Below are 7518 nucleotides of genomic sequence, written 5' to 3' on the forward strand. Positions count from 1 at the left end.
TATTTGCTGATTGCGGATTGAATTAAAAGTTAGAGATATTAAACTCTTTAATATACTTTACTCTAGATTGAGTCTGATTATCTAGTTGATTCTCTAGAAAGTATATTTGAGTAAGTCCTCTCAGATTGTCAAACGAATTGTTGGGTATGGTTGTTAGACCCCCGCATTTTCAATTGGTATCAGGGCAGGCAAACACTATAAACCTAATAAGTTTGTGTTTGACTGATCCTTAAAAAGTTTGCCCTCATGGGAAATTTCTTTGTGAAACTTGCTCTTGGCATCTGTAACGCATGCCAGAACTCCTTAATGATTGTTCAGAGATTATTATGGATCAAACCTATGGTTTCTCATGATAATCTCTTTACATATAAGAACTTGGAAAACTTAGATGATATGAAACAATCTAAATGAAAAATTAAAAAGGGTGGGAAGTTGAGAAAACGTTCTTTATGCTCAAAGATATGGAATCTCACTAGATTAACTCTTAATCTTTTTGAGAAATACTATCGTGATGGATCAATTGACAAATATCTATTCAGAGCATTTGAAAACGTTTTTAGATTCTTAGAAAAACTTAATTCAGTTAAGAAAAAGAATTGCTCCGATAAAAGTTCGTTACATATCAAATCATGTAATCATGATGTACGAACTAGACATTTATCAACACAAGTAGGCCTAATGAAAGGGGTTCTCATGTTGTTGATGTTGGTTTGAGATATCGGAAAAGTTCCTCTATAGTCATATGAAAAAGAAGTTAGAAAGCCCGGTTAACCCTGATTATCATCATTACTATGATTATATCACTTGTACTGCTCACAAATATCAACCAAAAATAATGCATGAGGATCTCTCTGCACACCTTGCCACTTGGTAACTTTCTTGGAACTAGCCCATTTGTATATATCTTGGGATGGGGCAAGAAATAGTTTGATTCATGTATAGTTGGGTTAATATATTATTATGTTCTTCTAGGATATTCGAATAAGCTTTCTACTGCACCGGCTTTTCACACAAATGTGTGTTTTCACGAGTTGCACAACCTTGATGTATGAACATCAAAGAAAATCCTACATTCCTTTGTGGGTCGCGGTTCAGAAACGTGTCCAAGCCCATCAATAGGTATATAAATGAGTATGTGTACCTTCTTCTTCCTCCCATCTTACCCGCGTACGTGAACTTTCTAGGGTTCATGAAATTTCTCCATTAAATCATCTTTGGGGAAAAATAAGAAAAAAGGGTGTTCAAGACTCATTCCAGGTAAGTGATTTCCTCTTGTTTTCCTTTCCAATTTCTAGATCTCATGATGAATTTCAAGGTTTCAAAAGGAACTTCAAAAAATTTGGGTTCTTCATCTTCTAGCAAGGATTTTCCTATAGATCAAGATTATCTTAGGGTTAGATTTGTTAATGATTCTTGTGCTAGAGTTTTTGAAAGGATTTCGTCTAATGGATTTATTCTAGAAAAGAAATTGGATTTTTCTAGTGGACATAATGAGGATCTAATTTGCTTTGGATTTTTCTAGTGGAATAAGGAGGGTTTAATTTGCATTGAAAAATTCAAGCTTGGAAATATTTTTGATGGTCTTGGTGATGGTTTTGACACTCTTACAAGAATCTTCTATGCTAACGTCTATGATGTTAATCAAGATGACATGGAATTCAAGACCATGGTTAATAGACAAAGGATTCATGTAAGTAGAGAGTTAATTTCAAGAATTACTAATATTCCCGTTGGGAATTTTTGTATTCCAAGACCTAGTCATGAACGTCCCTCTTATGAAACCATCTCCATTGGTCTTTGTGGTAAGAGTGTTGCTTGGAATGAAGGGAAGCTTCCTACTAATAGTCTTAGTCTTGCTTTGATTTCCTTTGGTAAACTTGGAATATCTAATCTTTGTCTCTCCACGATTGAGAATTCTCGTTGGAGTCATGAATTTGCGGAATTGGTCTATTTTCTTGTGTTGGATTCTCAAAGTCTTGACATTTGTGGGTTTATCATTTATCAAATGTTGTCAATGACGTCTACCAACAAGAAGCTTGGATTTCCTTGCTTGATTGGGAGAATTTGTCACGCCCTTGCTGTAGATCCGATTGGGAACTATATTGGTACTCTTAAGCTAGTCCGCCCTTGCACCTTAAATCTCATGAAGGAGAATGCTTGCAAGAGACAAAGAAGCAACACACTTGATGGCTCATGTGATTCCTCATCCATGAATCTTCTTCATCAAATTCACAGAGATGTTTGTAAGATTAGTGCCAAAGTAAAGTGTATTCAAGAACAATTACTTGTAATTGCTACCAAGTTTCCGGATATCAAGGATGACATGGACAGGATTCAAGCCACTCTTATGGTTTCCGATGATGAAGATGTTGACTAGTCTCTCCATGTCTTATCTCTTGTGATTGTTGTTTTGTTTTATTTTGTCTAGGAAACTTCTTATGAGAATTTATTTCTTGCGTTTTTAGAAGGATTACTAAGGTTTGGAATAGCCATTATTGTGAGTACACATAGCTATGTCCAACGTTTTCATCTTCATGTTTTTAGATTTATTTATTTAAATTCTAAGTTTTTTTTGGAAGATGATGTTTGCAATTTTAATCTTTATGATTTTATATATTGTAAATTATTATGGATATGTTGTTTACGTCCGTGAACCTGTGACTGTCCCATACTTGTTTAAAAGTTATCTCTATTATGTCGGTATGAAAGTATTGATAAAAGATATAATGAACTTTTGACAATACAAAAGTTAAATCCTTTTCTGTCATTATGCAAATTTTGATGGGAGAAAGGATGAACTTTTGTTTACAAGGATTAAGTCTATATGTCATTGTGCAAATAGTGATGAAAAATAGAATGAATCCTTGTTTATTCCGCAGTATTGGTCTTCTCCGATCCACATTCTTGTGCATATACTGTGTGGCTCCGTAAGTTCTCTTATGTTGAGAATGGCCAATTGAATTGATCATTTTTGTGGTTAATTCAATTGAGAGTTTTGAATTCAAATTCTTGTTTTCATGTGATTTGGTTATATCCAAAGAAATCCTTCTTTTCTTGTAAAAGCAAGGTCGCCTTTGTTGTTCTTTCGAGAATGAAATATTATGGGGGAGAGTTCTTTTTGAACTTGTGCTTAATTGCCAAATCTTTGTGGGGAGTGCGGCTGTGGAATATTATAGGGGTTATCTTGTATCTTTATAAACTCCTTGATGAATGCATTCAGCTTCGGCTTTATGACTCCATCTAAATAAGTTGGTATGTTATTCTCTTTTGGTCATGAAGTATCTCTATGAAAATTTCATGAGGATCCCACTAGTTTTCGTACCTTTTCCAATTTATATTGACAAAAAAGGGGAGAATTAATGTGTAGTTTCATACTACAAATACATATGGTTTACGGATCATTATGTAAGGGGGAGAGGTTTTCATGTTGATATGAAGTATTGAATAAGGGGGAGCGATACATATCACCATATTATTGTTGTAAAAGTTGTGATACAATTGAAATTTGATGTTGTGTAATAATACTATGACACTGTATAACAATGATTGAGAACATTTGTTTTCACATTGTTATCGTTAGGGATCTTCAACAACTATGATGCTGAGTTGAACACGTTTAGAATCATGGAGTACTTGGAAGTGACGAAGATTTCGAGTCGTGTTGAAGATGCCAAGGATATCAAGCATTTGGATGAGAAGCTACAAATTTTTATTTATTTTGTAATCCATATGTATTGATAATTTTGTCACTAAAATTGACAAAGGAGGAGATTGTTAGAGCACTGCTCGGTCGAACTCGCATGCATTGCTATCTCAAGAATGTTTGTCAATGTTAGTAATCAAAACTATAAGTCTTGATTTCTAGCCTATTTATAGATGTCTCAGACTAGGACATAGATTGTGTAGTTTAGCTTAGACTTCACGACGTTCATCATTTGAAGACGAAGAACTACTAAGAGGATCTTGTGGAACTTCATCGAAAAAAGGTATGTGGATACTTAAACTCATCTATCACTTGTAAAGTCTATTTCTACTTTATCCCCTATATTGAGACATAAGTCGTATTACGGTATAGTTTTCTATATACACATTTGAGATTTCGAGCCGAGTTTATCTCACTTACATATTTCTCGAAATATGTGTTGGCAAGATTTCGCTTCGACCAAGTTCATCTTATATCATGTGAAAATTCCCGAGTAATATCTTACATGGTTTGCATGATACAATCATTTGATGTTGTCGTGGAATGTTTCGTTATGATTATTTAAGTAACTTGAGAACTGATTTGATGTTAATAGTGTGTGAAAACGACTATTGTCATCCTCTAAGAAAGTTTCAGCGATTGAAATAAGAGTTTATAACACTTAACCATTATTGAATACGTTATGTTGTGCATTCTTGTACATATGTAATCCATGTCCGGGAACCATAGTATGCGCACCCGTTTGCATACCGGTTGGTTTGAGAAATCCGGGAACCTAAGTATGTGTACCCGTTTGCGTACTGGCGTACAGGTTCATGTCCAAGAATTTCTGCTGGGATTGAAAGTTCGCGTACCCGTTTGCGTACTGGCGAAACTCAATCTTAGTTCGGGTATTTCAAGTATGTGTACCCGTTTGCATACTTGAAAATTTAAGTTCTAAAATCGGTTATGAACATGAACATAAACATTTATATAATAAGGAATGCAATCTTTGCAAACCGTCAATCAAACTGATTTTGCTTCAATTGTGTTCTTGTATAATTATGTGAGAATATAGCAATTGAACAACTCTTTAACTAGTTTCATTTGAGTCATTTGAACTAGTTATGGTTAAGATGAATAAGGTTGATATGAGAGTAATCATATGGATAACCTCGGTTAACTATTTGTGAACCAACATGGTGTACACGTTTAGGTACGGTTACAGTCCAGTGTGAGATTGATTAGGATATGGTGTACACGTTTAGGTACTATTAGGTATGGTGTACACTTTTAGGTACGTTTAGGTATGGTGTACATGTTAAGGTACTATTTGTAAACCAACATGGGATCAGAGACGTAAGGAACGCAACTGTACCTTGAATCAATGTGAGATTGATTAGGGTTCAACTACAGTCCAGTCCAAAGTTAATTGGTAGTAGGCTAGAGTCTGTAGCGACTTAATTCAGTATGGTGTTCAATCTGGACTAGGTCCCGGGGGTATTCTGCATTTGCGGTTTCCTCGTTAACAAAACTTATGGTGTCTTTGTTATTTCTTTTTCGCATTATATCTTGTTATATAATTGAAATATCACAGGTTGTGCGTTAAGTTCAATCAATTAGAATATACGACCTTGGGTTGTTGATTTAAATTGATTGACACTCGAACATTGGTCTTTGGTACCGTTCAAGTTACTCCTCTTATATTCAATCGGGCTCGCAGATTTCTATTTGCTGATTGCGGATTGAATTAAGAGTTAAAGATATTAAACTCTTTAATATACTTTACTCTAGATTGAGTCTGACTGTCTAGTTGATTCTCTAGAAAGTATATTGGAGTAAGTCCTCTCAGATTGCCAAACGAATTGTTGGGTGTGGTTGTTAGACCCCCGCATTTTCACTTTGTAAGATTATGAATCAATCCGATTTTGTTTCAATTGGTTCATATATATTTTTATGAGATAGTGAACAATTGAACAACTCTATGTGAAATACAATTAGGTTCATTTAATTATCTTTCATGATTGATTGATCATCATATTTGATCTAGAAGTGTTAGATGAATGTGGTTACGACAAAAGTGTTCAAATGGATAACTTCGGTTAACTGTTATTGAGCCAACTCAATATACACGTTTAGGTACGGTTACCCAAACCTAAATGAAGGTATATTTCATTTGTGTGTAACAAGCTAAGACCATCTAACTGTGGAAAGATATTGCTTTGGTTTTAAGCAAACTTAGCTTGAATCTTAAATCAGGATTTCATCTAACGGTGAATATTGAATGCTTTGTTACTAAGCTATCTTAGCCTTGATTATAAGCAAACCCTGGTTTAAAAGACTATATAAGGGAGAACTCTAGCAACTAGAAAACCTAATCCCGGTCTGTGTCCTAGTTACGACTAGAGTCGATTCTCTTTTAACCTAGGTTTTTACAAAATCATTATAGGTTAACGACTTGAAGACTTCATTTGGGATTCGTGAAGCCAGATCCAACTATTTTCTCTATAGTTTCATATTCTGATCTTACTTGTTCTATCGTATTGAGTACTATCTTCTCTAAGATTTGCTCGAGATTTATCTCCGATATGTAAGATATAAAAAGTAATCACAAAGCTCTTTGTCTCATTCTTTGTGATTTCACAATAAATTCTTCTACTACCATAAAGTTAAGTTATTGTGAGGTGATTGAATCTGTAGCGGCTTAATACAATGTGGTGTTCAAATACGGACTAGGTCCCGTGGTTTTTATGCATTTGCGGTTTCCTCGTTAACTAAATTTCTAGTGTCTGTGTTATTTATTTTCCACATTAAATTTGTTTATATAATTGAAATATCATAGGTTGTGCGTAGTTCAATCAATTGGTAAATCCGACCTTGACTGTTGGATAGAAATTGATTGACACTTGGATACTGGTCTCTGGTACCGTCCAAGTTATTTATCATATCAATCGGGCTTACAGATTCATATCTGTTCGATTGCAGATTGTATTGAGAAATTGAGATATAACTGTTTGATATATATCTTGGTTGAGATCGCTTTATTAGCTGGTGCTCGCGGAATTATATTGGAGTTAGTCCATACAGAGTGCAGAACGAATTATTGGGTGTGGTTGTTATTGTTACGTGTGTGTTTGGGGGGGCATGTCAGTAGGGTTTGATTAGTGTTTAGTGTGGTGTAGAATTCTGTAATGATTATCTAGATAACTACGGTTAGCGTCTTGGGTAGTTTTCCTTATTTGTAGGAAGTTGAAAGTGTAACTTGCGTAACTATCCGTGTATATATATTATGTGAAAGATCAATGGAAAAGCAGAGAATTATTATGTAAAACAATTGTTAGTCTTCTAACAAGGAGGTTTAGTGTCTCTTGAATGATATTAGAGGCCGGCGCCCCTCTAACGATACCGAAACTATTCTACAATCCATTTCTACATCATTTTCATCTTAACCTGTAGTCATAACCATGATCTGTTATGCGAGACCATAACAAGTGGTATCAGAGCGAGGTTAATCATCTTCCGAAAAGCCACCGATGGACGAGAACAAATTTAAGAATTTGGAAATAGAAGTTAGAAATATAAGCACCAAGAAACATGGGCTACAGAAACAAGTTAGCAATATAAGCACTGGTTTAAAGAAGGATTTGAAAGATTTGTGTGCAGCGTTTATATCTCGTTTGGATCAACTCATTAACAATGAAGGCATGGAATGTGGTGATACGACTAATATTGTTAATCTAAAAGATGATGTCCACAATATGGATATTGTCTCTATTGAAGATCATTGGACGGGGTCAAAAGAGATACATAAATTTGGTAATACTCGTATATCATCA

Source organism: Papaver somniferum, chromosome 6, assembly GCF_003573695.1.
Source record: "Papaver somniferum cultivar HN1 chromosome 6, ASM357369v1, whole genome shotgun sequence".
Classification (NCBI taxonomy): Eukaryota; Viridiplantae; Streptophyta; class Magnoliopsida; order Ranunculales; family Papaveraceae; genus Papaver; species Papaver somniferum.